General features: G+C 42.4%; 1 protein-coding gene across 1 annotated transcript in view; it reads right to left on the minus strand.

Moving 5' to 3' along the window:
- The window catches only part of dsela (dermatan sulfate epimerase like a), a 191,634-nt gene that overhangs the window by 163,446 nt on the left and 9,682 nt on the right, over window positions 1-18,506 (minus strand). The window lies entirely within an intron of this gene.

The raw sequence follows: 18,506 nt of genomic DNA on the forward strand, positions 1-18,506 counted from the left end.
CTATTTGTGCAATTACATGATTGGCTGACTCGCCACTTCGCTCGTGAATGAAGTTATAATGCGGATAATTAGGAGTAAAGTAAACAACGATTTAGGCTCTTCACAATTGAACGGCAGGCACGGTCTCCGCGGCAGGTCTCCAGCTGATCGTTGCGTTTGACTCCAAAGTTCACCCCAAAGAAAATCAGACCGTCAGCCTTCTGGTTACTGTCGAGGCGACAGCAAACCGATCATTACCAACGACATTCATGTGATGTCAGTCATGCGATTTGAATATTCAAATCTTCACTGGATGGCAATCAAGGCTACTTTTCTTCTGTGGTGCCACCAAGATTTTATGTTTATAAATCTTGCCTAGAAAAGTTTAAGGCAAAACATTTTTAATGTGTCCATCAAGCTATTACATACCAGCCAGCTTTGGGCAGACGGCTCACTTATTTGAAGCCATTGACATATTACAGTCAAAAGACTCTGACTGTACAATGCCGAAAAAGCTTTGATGCCACCTTGATGCAGTAAATGTCTCCATGACAACATTTTTTTAGAGTCGTCATGGCGATAATTCCAAATAAATGCACTATATTCATCTTTTTTTTCCCAGAGGGTGAGAATTGCTTTTTACAATATGCGACTTACAAAAGTGACAGATTTTCAATTGTGCTGTCCTTATCCTTGTCCTTGTCCTATCACGTTGGATCAACTCCTCTGTTTGACCCGACGACTACAGTCTGCCCCGAAACCAGCTGTGTAGGCGAGCTCTGTGGTTCAAAGAAGTGCCTGCTGACAGAATGAGTGCGTATTTATCTGCCAACTTTCAAACTGACAGACAGAGAATACGACTGAATACTCCATAACTGAAGATTTAAAAAAAAAAAAAATAATGATAAAAACTTTTTGAAATATGAATAAATACCAGCACGGTGGCCTTTTTACCTCACGCTGTTTTCTCTTAAAGATCTCCGGGTGGAAATGGGATTTTGTCAATCTGAAAAGAATGGCAACAGACATTTGTGAGAAGGGGAAAGGGGATAATTTGTGAGGAGGAGGGAAGCGGGGATAGCCTTCGGTTGCAGATCCTCGGGCGGACGGCTCTCTGAAATGCGTTTTTGACAGCATAATTGGACATTTCCCGCACACGCTCCTTAAAGACACGCTGTCGAGGGCTGAGACAGTCGGGGGTGGGGGGGTGGGGGGGCTTGGGGGGTGTGGATGCTTTGTGTGTTTTTTTGTGACATTGTACAGGGAAATAGAGAATACAACTGCCATGCTCGCTGACATTCTGAGGAAAAGCAAGCCAGTGAATTATTACTGAAAATACTCAAATTCAAATGGAAGAAAAAAAAAGAAGAAAAAAAAAACTTGAGGAGAAAAAAGGGAGAGGGGAAATGAATTTAAAAGCAGAAGGCCCTGTGTAAATTTTGATGAAAAGCAATCATCACCTCAGGCTTTGGTATGGAGAAATCAAGGAGCACTGTGATGTCACGGGGCAATCGTCAGTCTGCCAAGGCCCCCCCTAATGATTTTCATTTATTTCTTTTTTTTCTTTTTTATTTTTGGATCAAAGCCGAAGCACTTTGTCGAGGATGTGACTTTTTTTTTCCTGGACAGCCAATTTACTGATCCATCTTCCCCAAACTGAATTTGCCACGGCAACGTGACTGCATGCTGTCGTGGCTCTCTTAGCCCCGCCGAGGATTTGCCGTCTATTTATTTTTAAAAAGTATATTTAATAATCAAAAAAAAAAAACACAATATGGCATCTCTTCAAGCCTGGATAGCCTCCAGGACTGTCTTGACAGCAGCCCTGGTATGGTATATAGGGGGCAGAGTATTTTTTAGGGCCGCCATGATCACCGCATTAGTACTGGTGGGCGACTGTCTAGTATAATGGGTAAGGAGCTGGTCTGGTAATCTACAGGTCACAGGTTCGATTCCCAGATAGGGCATTGCTGTTGTACCCTTGAGCAAGGTACTTAACCTGACATTGCTTCTGTATATATGCAGCTGTATAAATGGGATAGCCATATGTGAATGCTCGTGTCTGATTAAAACAATGAAAGTTTGTGTAATGTTTGCTCTTGGTTATACACGAACATTCTGCGTAAAATGCCTGTAATGTGTAATGTAAAATGCAATCCACACTGTATTAATTATGATAATAAAACCCACACGAATAAATTTACATCACCGTGATGAGCCTGTTTTTAAACACTTTGCGAAAACAGTTCCATTTTTTACATAAATTTCACCGATTTTAAAAAGCAGACACGTGTGGTTTTTTTCCGTTGTAGTATGCGGAACAACTGCAATTCCATCTTCATTTCATCTTCAAGAAGACCTTACATTACCGGCGTTTAACAGACAACTTTTTACATAGCATTTACACGGCATCCATTTATACAGCAGGCTATATACTGAAGCGATTCAGGTTAAGTACCTCCTTGCTCAAGGGTACAACGGCAAGTTACAAGACCAGCTCCTTACTCATTATACTACACAGACCTCTCTTCCTCCTTGACTTGCATATTCACATTGATCTTTGCCAACTGACTGGTTCAGGCAGAGTGGGGAGTGACACAGTTCTCAACATGACCTAACGGTTATGCACCGGAAAGTAGCCTCTTTTTTTATTTATTGTGATAGGTGTACAGGCTGAAAGTCTGTGGCTGATTGTCTTTATTGAGAATTTGTATCTCTGTCACTATGCTTTCTGTTGTGTTCTGTCTTTTTCTTTTTTTAATTCTGATTCAGTGAAGACGCTGGAATTCAACAGTTTGCTTAAGCCGTAGCCTGAATTAATAAAACTGTGTGTGTAATGACGATTTTTAAATGTCTCACTGTTAGTAGGCTTAAAATTTTTTTTTTTTTTTTAACAGCCTCTAAGAAGGCTAGGAGCTCCAAAATTATTTAGTAATTAAATGATTCCCTCCATATGACAATATTGCACATCGTGGTGATTTGGCTTCCGACTATCCATTAACCCAAATTTCATAATCTAGTAACAGAATTAGTAATCACTTCAGAAGCGCATGTCATCATTCCAAATTGGGGAGGAAAAACTAAATGGGAATTCCACAGTCCAAATTACGCTTTTGATATCCATCAACTATCTAACAAGAATTTGTGTATAAAAAATGAAAAAAAAAAAATGAAGAAAACATTTGGCTAAATGAAGTTCGTGGCGTCGTGGGGGGCTACATCGTCCAGCAGCAAAAGAAGCTAATCGAGCCATTCCATTCAGTCGATACTGACTTCACCCTTACCCTCGGTGGCTGGGTTTCTCAGGGGACGGGATATTTAAAAAAATAAATAGAAGAAATCTGGCAAGCGTTAGCAGGGATGCTAAAAATAAATTGACATTGACATGCATAAGGGTCACGACAGCCCGGAGGGAATCTTGACGCATGTTTGGAGGCGGAGGCCCATAATAAATCTGCTCATGACCCTGAACCAGAGCCTTATTGGAGGATGGCGGTGTGAGACACGGAGACAGAAGAGCAGAGCGTTCGGCCCGCTAACGTTTTTTTTTTTTTTCCTGATGGATGGACAATTAAGATGCACTGGCTTCACTTCCTGCTTCCTGCTTGTGCGCGCATAAACGCACATAAACGCACGTGGCAGAATTTTCGCGGCCCTCCACGGAGTCGTTGTCTCGACCCGTACGCGGTCAGGACCCAGACCGTCGATTTCCGCGGAGCCGATCGAGTTCAGCTGGGAAGGCTTCGCTTTAGCGTCAGCGCAGCCCTGGAGCAGGGCCGTAGTGAAGCAGCTCACAGCGAAGGCCGCCATTTTTAATGCCCTCCTCTCAAGGCCGCCTGCAGGACGGATGCGGAGCGCGGCTCAGATGAAAGGGGCCGTGCGGCCATAGTGAGGCAGCTCACGGTGAAGGCCGCCATTTTAAATGCCCTCCTCTGAAGGCCGCCTGCAGGACGGATGCGGAGCGCGGCTCAGATGAAAGGGGCCGTGCGACCATAGTGAAGCAGCTCACGGTGAAGGCCGCCATTTTTAATGCCCTCCTCTCAAGGCCGCCTGCAGGATGGAGCGGAGAGCGGCTCAGATGAAAGGGGCCGTGCGACCATAGTGAAGCAGCTCACGGTGAAGGCCGCCATTTTGAATGCCCTCCTCTCAAGGCCGCCTGCAGGACGGATGCGGAGCGCGGCTCAGATGAAAGGGGCCGTGCGACCATAGTGAAGCAGCTCACGGTGAAGGCCGCCATTTTTAATGCCCTCCTCTCAAGGCCGCCTGCAGGATGGAGCGGAGAGCGGCTCAGATGAAAGGGGCCGTGCGACAGGCGGAGACAAATCGAAGCGCCGGGCGAAGGCCTCGTACGATCACGCGACATGAGGAATGTCCACCTTCCTCTGCTTCCTTTCTTACAGTTCACTCAGTCCTCCACTGCTGCACCATGTTCATTTTCTTCCCTCGTTTGTTTTAAATATTTCAGCAGGAACATATTTCTTAAGGACAGCAGACCTTGCTGTTGTCTTACTTTTTTTATTTTATTCAATTATTTATTTTTTCTTTGTTCGGAAGGGACCTCCAGCTGTGGTGGGGGTTCAATATAGATGCCCTCCATACTCTTGCCAATATATCCTTGTTTTTAAAATTAATCAGCTAGATCAGGCATAGAAGATTCCAGTACTAAAATAAGCATTGATGATGACCCAGTGAACATTTTTGAGGTGGAAAAATTGGTGAAATGCCATTTAGGCGTTCAGGTGAAAACCTGGCAACATTTGGTTGAAAAATGAAAATGTTCTAACTGATTAGGACATAGCCAGGCTATAACCTGCCAAAGCCTGTACTATATTGGGGTTACGCCAGCCTGTTTATGTCAAAATGTCTCGACCCAGGTTTCCACCCCTCCAGATGTCTAGATTCTGGCTTTTGCTCCCCGGGTGTGTAGTGGTGAGCAATCCCAGGCCCTTGTTGGCTGAACACGTTTTGTCAAAAGGTGCTTTTATGAGGGGGGATAAGATTAATTGCGGGTGATAAAATGGCATTCACACCCCGAGAAGGAAGTGGGCTGACACCTAAATAACGACTTAACGTCAGTTAAGTGCTTGACCTTTCAGTGGGTCTGTGACTGCCATGGTTACGGCCGCTGCTGTTGACTAGCTGTCACGTAATTTGCTCCAACAAGCGATTGCAGCCAGAAACAAAACCGCATAAAGTAGCAGTTCCACTTTTTTTTTTTTCCCACTTTCACGGTTTAAAAACAGACTTGCCCGAGCGTTGTGTGTTTTCAACGCCGAATAATGCTGTCGGAGGCTTTTGACAGTTCCCCCTGTGAATTACAGTTCAAACGAGAATGATATTGTGATGAGCTGGCAATGTTTTGTGGAGGGGGGGGTGGGGGGGGGGGGGGGGGCAGTGAGCAGAGGGCATCGTGGGAAATTGTTCCTGGCTTTCATTGCTAATATCTCTTAGCGACAAAACCGAGTTGGGTGTAATTCTCCAGGAGCATTCTCCTTACCCACTCCACTATCTGCTAGCTTGGGAGCTATTTCCCCCATCCACTCCTATCCACCCATGATGCTCGTGATTGAGCGTTTTGTGGCTGCTACAGCTGTGTAAGTCCCTTACAGCTAAAACCCCCTATATGGTGTCAGAGGCTGCCACGGGAAGGGGCACAATATCTGGTGTCCTTTTTGCCACTTCAGAATATGTGTCTTTGGCACTGAAATCGTAATCACACCCAACGAAGACATGGACACCGTATTTAGTCTAGTGAAAACATGCCCAGGAAATCAAATTCCAGATTCCAAGTAAATGCTGTTTATTGCAGTTGCCCAACGTTGTAAAGTTTTCTGCGGTGGCTGGCAGGCCTGCTCGAGGCACAGTGCTGCTTGATGTCGCGAAACAGATTTTGTTTACTCATGCCTCGAAACCAACATGACCTTCTTGTTTAGTTTTTTTTGTCAGAAAATAGCAAAGAAAAGGGGGATTTTTGACAAGGAATTCCACTTTGTAAACCCCTTTACAAATGCAGTGTTCTCTAGACCACGGGATTAATTTTATAAAGCATACGGTAGAACATTTGGGATTGCTTAAATAATTTATGTTTGAAGAAAGAAAGAATTTGTTTTTCCCAGTTCAAGCATAACACTGCATTTCTCTAACATAATGTTCCACTTTAAATACATCAGGGGTAAATCTTTAAAGATTCAGAACTACTTCTTAAAAAAAAAATTTGAAAGAGTCCTTTGTGTATAGAGTAAACTTCAAAGTCTCTAAAACTGTATCAAGAAATCCTCGACAGGCAAATTTCTTTGCTTGCATAGAAATAAAAATGAAAGCATTGGTGTTTGAGTTTTAGTGTTTTTGATGTGGAATTATGCAGTTGTAAGATTTTTCCTTCTGAAGTCGTTGATGTGAGCATAGTGGTATTTTTCAGGTAACCCAATATATTTGTTAAACTGGTTCTGGATTGATGTTGGTAACCACAACTCAAACAACAATCGGTGTTTGTCTTTTCTTTTAAAGAAAACCATGTGTGTTTTTCTGGATGCCTAAATGTAAAATGTCAGTCATATTTGGATATGATTACTGCTCCCAGAAAAAAAAAAAAACATTATTCGTCACACAAAAATCAACATTTCGCCTTGCATTGCGTATTTGTCAGGACTCAGTCAGAATGTAAAAATGTTATACTCAGAAATGTGAATATTAGGTCCAGCATGAATACTAAGTGTTTGAATACTGGGATCCAAGTTGTATGAGTGTCATTCCAACTAATTTTCACGCAGCTGTGAATGTATGTATACGTCATACAGTGAGACGCATAGCGACAGCACTTGTAGCATCTTTGCGTTTGGCTTTTGAGTATTCTGATTATGCATAAACATTTTGACAATATGTAAACAGAACTCTAGAGCTAGAGAGGTCTTGCAGATGTCCCCTTTAAATACAGTACGACGTTAATCGCAACCAATCGCTGAAACGAACACAGTGATTCTGTCGCAATATCTTTTTCTTTAAAAACACTGCTTGGCAAATTCAGCGATCAATAAATTACCTAGGCAAACTGAGTTTATGAAGATTTATTAAGTCGATGTTGGACCACTGATCTCAAACACTTTGACCTTGTGAACAAGGGTGAAAAACCTGGCCTTGGGGTCATCTCAGACGGGTGCACTATCTTCCCATTTCACTTCCTGAACAAGATCAAAGGGAGAAAGGAAGACAAGTGTAACACTTGTATTAACTTGTAAGCCAAAATGCCAAATGTAGATGTAATACGGGGCATTAATGGCTGTTTCTTTTTGACATAATGTGTCCATAAGACATTACATTTTTTAAGAAATGGTATAGGAAAGCATATACTCTTTTTTTTATGGTTATTCATTGTGAATAACAATTGTCAGCGCTTTTCTCCAAACACATGCACACCTTAAGATGTTTAATATTACATTCGTAAAATATATATAGTTTTGGATGTAGTTCACGTCACGTTTATTCAATGGATTTAATGGGACGCTCAGGGTAAACCGATTGGTGAGCGAGGTTGCGTTCAAACCGCATGATCAAGTCTGAGCAGACACTAACCTAACTGCTGCGAATGAGACATCACTGCAAGCGCTTTGATAGCGTATAAATCATCATTCATTTACCAAAGTTAGTAACTATAGGCTACACTCAACAGGATCTGTGATAGCGTTGATGCACAGTTTACATTTCATGGGAAATCACAAATTATCTGCCTTCCACTACCAGAAAACTGAATACCTGGAGCGAGGTATAGCTCACATAGATACTAGGTAAAGCTACCAACCTGTTGACCCTATTTGCTTACATTATATTCTGGAGTTTAGTCTTTGCAGTTATCTCATTAGCTTTTGCAGTTCTCACATTTGCTCCCGTGTTTTAATAGCGCTTATATAACGCCTTTGAAACAAAAAAAGCACAACAGGGTTATTTTTGATTGTTTGTTTGTTTGTTTGTTTGTTTGTTTGTTTGTTTGTTTCACAACCTGTTGCACTAATTGAAATCCCAGGAATGATACTGGAGTTTGATAACGAAATGTGCCAATAACGTATTTGTGTAACCTGCGTGGTACATCTTTCTCGCGGTCTGTAAACAAACCCGTGTTCTAAAGTGAATGCCAATCGCGCACTTTGCCCAAAAAGGAAGGTGACATGTTTTAGTTGGATGCCGATATATTAACCAAGCCGCGGAGATGTAAAACAGCATCTGTGCCTCTCCTGTAACGAGATCTCTGCTCAACGGTGCCAGGATGATGTAAAGCAGACGTGTCACCTGAAGCGTGTTTCTTAAAAGCATCTCTTTTTCATTTTGCATTCATAATGCTTCGTTTTGTGGCATTCTCTTGCAAGTTGCGCTTCTTTTTGTTTTAAGTTGTATGTGTAATATGTGAAAAAATATGTATGTCGATGCATTTTATTGTTTATCCCTGAAGCCCAGATTCCCATCCCATGTCAGAGGTAAAAAAACAACATTTGAATATTAAGCACACAGCACAGCTTGGATGTGATAAAAAAATGTGGGTGTACTATGTAACAAAAAAATAAAATGCATAAATCCCACGTTCAATATGGCTCCCAAGTCATATTTCTTGACTGTACAACAGACATTTTGACAGGACAGATGTTTGTCAGGTGATACGTGATGTATTCCATATTCACTATTTAGTGTGTATAATTTGCTCCCAAATGTTTAACATTTGCATATCACTTTGACATTTAATTTATTCTTTTTTTTTTTTTTAAATGTTGCCCATATTTGGACATATATCGCCCTTTATTTTGCGCTATGGTTTCGCAGCTGAAGCTCGGCCTGAAAGCATCTCTCTCGTTTCAACCAGAAAGGATGAGTCCCTGCTTCGCCCTGCCATGCGATACGCTCGTTCTGATTGGACACCTCTCGCTCGGACGTATCCGATTTGTCACCGGGCCCACCATTCCTTACCGCCTTCATCAATAATGCAGTCCCTCTGAAACAAACCGCTCAAGCCGTGTAATGAAGCGATCAGACCTCGGGGGGGGGGGGGTTTGGTCGCAGGAAGCGAAATTGCGTGATTAATGCAGGGGCGCGATCCACGCCCTGTGGAACACCAGCGGGTCCCGACGGTGAACGGTGTTTGATGCTCAGTCAAGCGCATCCATATGCCCCTGTGAACAAAGACATCCAACATATCCGTCTACCCCCCCCCCCCCCCCCCCGCCCCTACAATGTGTAGGACAGGATCTCCACCCCCCCCCCCCCCACCCCCCACCCCCCACACCTCGTCTTCCTTTTCTCCCTTTGATCTTGTTCAGGAAGTGAAATGGGAAGATAGTGCACCCGTCTGAGATGACCCCAAGGCCAGGTTTTTCACCCTTGTTCACAAGGTCAAAGTGTTTGAGATCAGTGGTCCAACATCGACTTAATAAATCTTCACTCTTGCCAGGGTTTTTTTTTAGTACATTCATGAATTCAAAGTGCAAGAGCACATTCATGGTTGATTCATGGTTCTCTCAGTCCTGCCTAGTGTTTCCTTAGAGGCTAGCAATGGGTTTTTGAATGGGAATGTCGTGGCCATCTGTGTCCCATTTACAGGTAGGCCATAAAGCTATTATATTCTTGGAATTAACTTGAATGTGTCTGGGAATAGCCCTAATCAGAGGTTGTGGAAGCATGTTAATTTCCTGAGGTTCATGCGCTGGATGCGTCTCCTCTGTCCACGTCCTCTCATGTACTGTAGCATATATAGTTGTGAGGGTGGGGAATTGTCTGATTCGCTCTTGTCGTTAAGCTTCACAGGTTTCTTTACAAGGACTGTTTTATGGTCACCCAACAGTTCCGCGCTGGTTAATAAAAAAAAAAATCAATTAAAAAAAAATATGCAAGAGCATGTCGAGCTGTCAGTTGTCATTGCTGTGAGAAAAGGGGACAGGGGACATACTGTTGGGAGGTCTGGAAAAAGAAAATTCAAACAGAAACAAGTAGAGTCAGCTACAACTTTCTGGGCATTTCCAAGGGCTTGTGCCTTCGGTGTAGTCCCAGTGTCAATGCTGGTTACCCTGCTGATGTGATGCGAGCACGCTTGGGCCGGCCTGAACCACATCAGCCTGTGGATCATCTACCACTCGGGGACCAGCGACCATATGGCCTCCTTCCCCGGTATCTGAGAGCTCGAAGCCCCGAGGACTTTGCCAGCCTTTTCAGTTCCAGACCCAAGCCAGCTGTCGGCCGTGTCCAACTCCTCCCACCAACCGCTTCCCTCCGCTGTCAACACGGTGCCGCTCCGGAAAGTCACGCGAGCTTTTATCCGATTGGACGGGCCCAGCTGTTTGTTTCAAAGCGGGTCAGATCGCGAAACTTCCTAAGAGACCTAAGTCTCTCTCTCGCTCTCTCTCCTCCAGGTGTCTTTGAGTTGAAGACGTTTTTGGGCACGACTCTTGACAGGCTACCCCCCTCTGCGGCTGCTCTCGGAGGTAAATTGCTGAAGTTTGGGCCTAAAAAAGACTGCCTGAATGCCCAGGGGGGGGGGAGAGGAAGTTGAGGACACGCCGTTTCCTCCCTCGCGGTGAAAGATGGGGAGAGCGGTGCACCAAAGTCGTGTCAGCCATTAATCAAATTATGTTGCGCTGTGTAATTTTTTTTTTTTTAGGGTAACATCGTACACTGAACCCTTGAGGAATCTGGGCTGGGAGACAGACTTCTAGATGTGAAAATAGGATATATGCAAAATAATGCGAAAAGCAGATGAAATGTGAGTGCGTTCGCATATAAACCGGGTGCCGCTGTTGGCGAGCAGATCGATTTTTATTTAGACGTACCCTTACCAGATAACGCCAACCCCTTTTAAAAAGTGCCGCCTTTGCTCGTGATTTGCTTCCGATTTGTATCACAGCCAGCAAAAAAAAAAAAAAGAGGCGCAAGGCCTAATTTCTGCCCTCATGACTGCAAATTGGAGGTGGTGGGGGTTGGTGGATGTTTCTCTGTCATTAACTCCGTAACTGAAACAGGCAGCTAATGCATATATAATTACGCTGCGGCACCGCTGTACACGAGATGCGACCCGACAAAGGCTTAGCGAGCTTGGAGGCCGGCCATTCCTCAGAGCAGCTGGCGTTGGAGCGGAGGTTTCAGAACAGCTGTCACGGGGGGGGGTGGGGGGGTGTGGGGGTGTGGGGGGTCACCTGACAAACAGAAGCCCACGGCTGCATCCTCTCGTTGCCCCGGATTTTTAGAAAGCCTCAACCTGTAGCCTTTCTAAAAAACAACCTTTTTATATAAAAATAAAAAAAAAACGTTTGACAGCTCGGCACCTCGATAAATTAGCGTCGTAATTAATTTCCCGTCATCACCCTTAAACAGTGTTCATTTGTCAGGCTGCACGTTCTCCTGTCCGTTAAATGCTGAGGAAGGCCAGTAATTTTCAGTTTTGTTTATTTATTGTTTTAGAATATGAATGTGATATGAATAGAGGACAAAATAAAGACTTGTTGGTTGCCAGTCCTTCACCAAGTCACATGGTGTCCCACCTATACTCCTTAATTGAATTGGCCTATATTGGTCCTCAGTATCAAGGACTACTATGATTTATGTTTGTTGTTTTGCCTGGACACTCTCAGCTGTGTTGCATAAGTCAATTTGAAATTAGTAGTAGGCATCTATAACCCTTAGCTGTAGGCGTAGTTTATGTTGACAGCCATTGGTTTTAAAATATGAAAGTGTTTCTACCCACTTTTGCACATTTGTACAAACAAGAATATTTACTGCTTTGCCCAGAACAGATGTAGCATTATGACTAGGTTAGAAGAGCCCTTCACTTGGGAAAGCAGTGTTTGAAAATGCACAGGGAGACATTGATATTGCAATCTTCGCCTATCCACATAACTGCCTAGGATTACCATGCTTTTAGTTACATTTGGCTAGAGCAAAAGTGAATGTAAATAGCTTTAAAAAAAAAAAAAGTTCTTTTACATAAATGAAATGATGCTACTGTGTATACTCAACAACACTTTGATGCAAGGCCCACACTAAGAGGGGCTTTTTCCTCCCTCCATAAAGTATACGCAGTAATTTGGTGTCATGTAGTTCTGTTTTTCGCGTTGGAAAATGCCATCTTTCCCGACTGTCTGCTCTGCCACCTACGCCGCAGTCACGACAAACGCTCCTCGACTGAAACGGGGAGGCGTTGTTTTCTCTAGCGACTCCTGACTGTCCATCAATTCCGTCGAATGTTCTAAGAGGCACTTGAGTGCTCGAGTTTCTCCGTCTGGTCCGGTAAAGCAGGTGACCTTGCGTTTTTAGATAATCTGCCTTTATTCTGTTTGGATGCAAACAGCGTTCTGTCCCCGAGCGCTGGACCTCAGATAAACTCGGGGCTAATTAAGTCTGACTGGTACGATAAAAAGGTCTGTCACTCATGCAGTCTATGACCAATCACACACCTCGCAGCACACAGTGCCAATACACTGTAAAGTTTCTGCCTACTCTCACATCAGGGGATTTATATACGCGGTACCCAGTGCAATTCTAAACCGTTCTCTATTTTGCTAAAAAAAAAAAAAAAAAAATTATGATTAAATCTGACATTTTAAATCTGCGAGATGCATCTTCCACTCATACAGGCTGTGACAAAAGCTTACTGGACCAGGCATATTGGAGCACAGGAAAATGTGTTCGCAGCCAAAGCCTTATCGAGCAATTAAGTGTTTGCCTTTTTTGTAGCCCTAAGGAAGAGATTCCATGGTGCGGGCTTTTATCACGCTTTGCCATTTCCCATTTCACACATAATTTGTTTATGAAAAGTCCACTTATCTCGTCTGTGGCTCCCCATTTTGCAGTGGTGGTTTATGAGACGTGGGCATGCATGTACGGGTAGGCAGACAGCGGCTGAAGCCATGCTGAAATTTCAAAGGCGACCACTGTACACCTCGAAATGGAAATCTCAGTAATTAATTATAAAAAAATTCAAATGCCCTTTGACGTAACGATGACGAACGGATCTCGGGAAGGGCTCGGCTAAGAATTGCACTGACCGTCCGATTATTAGACTGACCTCGAAATAGTATAACAAAATAACGTGTAATTACCTTCTATATTTAAAGCTGTGTTGCGCTATCAAACTGTCAGGGACCTGCAGTAATTGGACTTTATGTTTCAGAACACTTCGGCTCTCTAGCCCAAGGCCGATGTTCCCTGTTGTTAGGGCAACCTCCTTTTTCCCTGTGAACAAGTAGTTCTGCCAGGGAGTCTAGAATCTTTGTGGAGGAATCGCCGACCTCAGCAAACACAAGCTATTCTGTCAGACAGATGTTCCCTACCCCTACTGTGGAAACCATTACGCTCTGCAGACTGACGGTTCTTAATGCAGTGCAGTCTTGCTCCCAGTCGTCATGACTAAATATTTCAAGATGTCACGGCCTGAGAGATGGGCAGTGTGCTTGCAGTGCATTCAAACCGGGTTTAGCTCTTCCCCCAACTCCATTTTTGTAGTCCAAAAATGATGTGGCCTACCTCGACGGCTGACCATCAGTTCCTTTTCTGCAAATGTCGTAAGAAGTCAAAAAATGACAAGCAAGGCTGTTCTGCTGCTCCAAAACTGGGTTATGTTTTACACAGGGTGTGCATCCCTAAAGCCTTCTGCCATGTATAATCACTTCAACACCACGGTGTCCACATCAATGTCAATATGAATCAGTCGTGTGCAGGTGTGCCTGGGAAAATTCATCAGAGGACTGACCCTAAGGGCCATAATTTTACTAAGTATGCCACAAATTACAGTCGGTGCCACAAAATCCTGCGTCGCCACATGTTTTCGATTTAGCGGGGTATTTCCTGGTCACGTAAATGATCACAGCTGCAGCGACTTAATTTAAATGCACTGCCAGGGTTTAAAAGCAATACCGCTCTGCCGCTCCATCGCCATCTATAGGGGCGATATAGCTCAGGAGGTAAGACCGATTGTCTGGCAGTCGGAGGGTTGCCGGTTCAAACCCGCCTGGGCATGTCGAAGTGTCCTTGAGCAAGACACCTAACCCCTAACCTCTAACTGCTCTGGCGAATGAGAGGCATCAATTGTAAAGCGCTTTGGATAAAAGCGCTATATAAATGCAGTCCATTTACCATTTACCATCTCTGGTGAAGTCGGGCTTTGGACAGGCGTCAGGATCCGTGGATGCAGTGGATAGGCACCCGTCACCTTTGAATATTCGCATGTCTCATTAGTAAAAACTTGGGAACGCAGTTTTTAATATTTAACGAAGTTGTTTAATTTGATGCTTGAAGTTAAATTTCCTTGTGCTATTGTATTTTCTGAAAACAAAAGCTGTTAGATTTACAGCGACTCTCCCATGCTATAACCACGATGACAATGTCTCATCTCAAGAATGAACGCGCTGATCTTGTGCTGGCAAGAAGTGAACGCCCGCTTTCTTCGCTGCAGCTGACGCAATTACCTTTGCTGCAGCTGCCAGCAGCCGTGATAAATCGGCTGTAGCAAGTCATACACAGAAATTTCCGTTCTCTCCTCCACATATTTTTGCGGTTGAGCATTAGAACACCCTAAAATACATATGCACTAGACCCAAACACGTAAATTTTAGGGATGTCGCATTTCTCTTGTTTTAACCAGGACAACCCAAGTGCAGCGCCTAATAAATATGTAAAAGCGCTATTTGTCTCGTTGGCGTCTATAAAAGTGCTGCAAATCCTTAGTAAATAGGGCCCTATGTGTTTCGCAGACCTGGGTCAAATACATGTTTGTTTTGGATTCAAATACTTTTTCTACGCTTTACTGATCTTGTGTGGTGTATTGGAACCAATTAAATACTCTCAAAAAGTGCAAACCTTGCCTTCTGGTCATATTGGCAGGCTCAATTTACGCCAGGCAAGATCAATAGAACACACAAAAGTATTTGAATCCAAAACAAATACGTATTCGACCCAGGTCTGGTGTTAAGTTATATTTCTGAACATGCTTTTACATGAGCGGAGTAATTTGTATGCCTTATTTTTGTTTTAGTCGTCGGTTTTCCCATGTGGTTCTTCTGAAACAAAACTAGGCCATATGCATAATGTGTTTTTTGTAATTTTTATATTATCATTAATAGTAAAATATGTTTCCCCACATTTTCCATTCTGCTGTGGTTTTGCATTGAGTTCATGTTGTGAAATTATTTTTCTAATGAGCAAGCAGGTATGAATGTCTATCTAGAGGATTCTCAGAAAAAAATAATTCATTTGTAAATGATGTAAGCCATGTTTTTGGTTGCATGCATGTTATTTCTTGTACCTACTGTAGCTGCATAACTTGTGCCAAAGTTCACTAAAGTTAAGGTTATTTAAGTGTGGTTGAAAAGAAGGGGAAGGAGGCATATAGGGCTAGCATTGCATTGTTTAAGCATTACATTTAATGCTATGCTTTCATGGTGGTATGTATTTAATTACATTCTCTTTATGAGCAAAACAAACGTGACTTTTTCAAACGGACTTTCTTGTAGCTTACGGCAAAAACCTACTCTTTCTCAATGTTTTATAAGGAGGCTGAGCATTTTTTTTTGTCCATGAACTCATTTCGTTGTCATGACGGATCATCGCTTGGGCTTCCTGGAGAAAGTTTTTGTATCTTAACTGAACAGATGGTCAGGTCAATGAGCCAACCTTTTAACCGTCGGTGTATTAGAAGTCATACGGAATTAGGCAAAGTGAATGAAATGACACCGTAATAATAAAAAATGGACCAACAAATACCAGCATCTGGTATTCCACGTTGCTAATGACTAATGTTAAAGGCATTTTTCTCATACATTATTTATTACTTGCATAAGTTGTTCAAATAAAAAAAGACCCATCAAACTATGTGTCTATAAATATTTACATATACAAATGACATGTTTATGTCTTTGCTACTTTTGTTTTTATGAGATTAATTTCATAATGTTATTCTTTCAACAAGTCACAGGGCTGTCAGTAAATGATAGTACATCATTTTTTTCAGTAATTATTGGTGCAGACAAGTCCTAATATTTGGGGTGGGGGGAGTCATGATTTCTGTCAGAAGGCTCTATTTAAAAAATTGATTCTGATCGTGTTGCTAAGATTGATGTCCACAAAAGTAAATTAAATAAAAAGATTAATGACCAAAGTGAGTCATTTGTAATAAAATATTGTTTGCTATGTATGAGAAGTGCAATTATAGACTCCAAGACGAGAAAATACACTTGATTTTGTGAGTAATGTGAGATGATAATCTAGTCAAAAATAAGCAAACATGATATGAAAAGAAGTATATTGAATGAAGCTGCTATGCTGCAATGATCTTTTCATGTAATGGATTAGACAAACAACACAATAGCCCTTGGACAAGACTTAATAAAGTTAAAGCTCATTCATATTAAGCTTTGTTTTTGAGCTTTGTATTACCCGTAAGGCTGCAACACTAGAAAAGCCAGCCTTGTTAAAGCTCCAGTTTTCATAGCACATATCCAGTATAAGAAAAGTAGCAGACAAATAATTACTCTGGGGACCATTTTATCGTCCAAAACCGTTTTAGAAAATAAAACAAAATGGGAAGAGAATTCGATGGATATAAAATGCTATGGTAAGACAACGGTATATAAAACAGTGGCTGTTAACCTCGTGTTGTTCATTGCTTTTCACTGCGTTGATTTAAACGCGCGGACCTTAAAGCTGTGTAATCCTTCCGCAACCACTTAAGCCTGCTTAACCCCTCGTTTAGAGGGCAAACAGACGAACGTGTGCTGTAAATACTGTTTAAATTAGACAAAGGTGTGCGTGTCTTAGCACGACTGCTAACGAAAACAATGTGCGGAAAGCCAAGAGAGCGTGAAATAAAGAAAACAAAATCAGTTTGTAGAACAGGCCGAAGGTAGCAAGCAGTTCACAGATATATTAGATATATTGTTGTAAAAGTCATGGTAGGAAAAAATAAATAAATAAATCATAATAATAATGTGAGATTCTTTATTCAGATTACCACTGGTTTAATTATAGCCTAGTAACTTAAACTAAGGATTGTACAATAGCTCAAGTGAGGAAGCCTTGCCATTCTGTACTTTTAAAAGGGAAAATGTTATATAAGCCTATGATTCCGATGCTGGTTTCAATTTCATAAAGTTGGTGTTTTCATTTCAGACTTATGAACATTTCAATATTATGAATAACTTCTATTTCTAATATGTTTGTGTTTGAGAACCTATTGTAGAAAATTGAGAGCAGAAAATCAAAAAGCAGAGGACTCACACTGAAAGGCAGAGCAAATTAAAATGAATCTGTGGCAACTGACAGAAATTTCCATAAAAATGGTACGATGGCCTTATCTTCAAATCATGTGACAGAAAGCATTGAGAACAAATGTGATGATAGAAATTCAGACTCCCACATCACACTATGGTGCTGTACCCTGGTGGAAATTCCAGCTTGGTTCCTGCCTGGTTTTTAAGCTGATCCACCTGGTCTGAAGCTGGTCTGGAGATGGTCAAGCTGGCACCAAGATGGCTGAGATAGCAACCGATGGTGGGCCAGCTTGGTACAGACAGTTAGACCGTCGCCAAATTCCAGATGGTATCCAGCTGAAGCAGAAGCTGGTTCCAGCCAGATTTCATCACCAAATTCCAGCTGGAATTTCTACCAGGGTTTACTAATGAATTGCGTCTGTGCCCCTTGGTTCTTACCTGGCTGTTGAACTGGGTTTTTGGGTGCTTTGTCACGATAAACTTCTTGCTGTGTTGACACGTCAAGTGTGACTGTAAAGGGTTACTTGCTTGCAGCTTCACAGCTCAATTAAGCCACAAGGTAATATACACCACCACTCTTTTCGAATGTAAACATGTCTATGGCCAGATATCATATCTGTTAATAAACAAATAGAGCTCATAAATTATTTATCATAAAATTATATTTTTTTTATGCCCCTCAAAAAAGGTTAAGGAAATATTTTACAGTTATATACAGTTATTCCCATCAAGTGAATGGGCATGAAAACTGCACACCACCATCATGTGGAATATTACGTACTGTAGATAATAATTATAATATAACGGGTAAATCTCATCCTAAAATACCCTTGCACATTTCCGTGACCCTATAACTGAGTCTTTGAGCGCTATTTATTTGAACGAATCGCAGTCTTTAAACGGTTCGGTAGGTGGTCTCTCCGCACTTGACGGAGGAAATGGTTCTGGTTTCACAATTACCCGGAGCGAGCCAGCGAGCGAGTCCTTCAGGTTCGGTGTCGCCGGCTTCCTTTGTGAATAAACACTTCAATCAAGCAATTTAGATCTGAGAGGGGGAGAGAAAACAATCAGCCAGGCCCCCCAGAGAAACAGCCCGCGTTCCCTTTATAAGGGCCAAAAGCCCAAAAGCGTTATGAACCTGCAGCCTGGCTGTTTCCCTCTCATGGTGAGGTTGCACTGTAGTCATCCTTCCTATCACCTTCAGTACTATCAGACCAAAAGAGTTGCTGAACGCTGCTGAGTAACAATGTGATACAGCACATACTGTGATGATGATGATGATGATGGTGATGGTGA

Source organism: Anguilla rostrata, chromosome 8 (genome assembly GCF_018555375.3).
Source record: "Anguilla rostrata isolate EN2019 chromosome 8, ASM1855537v3, whole genome shotgun sequence".
NCBI lineage: Eukaryota > Metazoa > Chordata > Actinopteri > Anguilliformes > Anguillidae > Anguilla > Anguilla rostrata.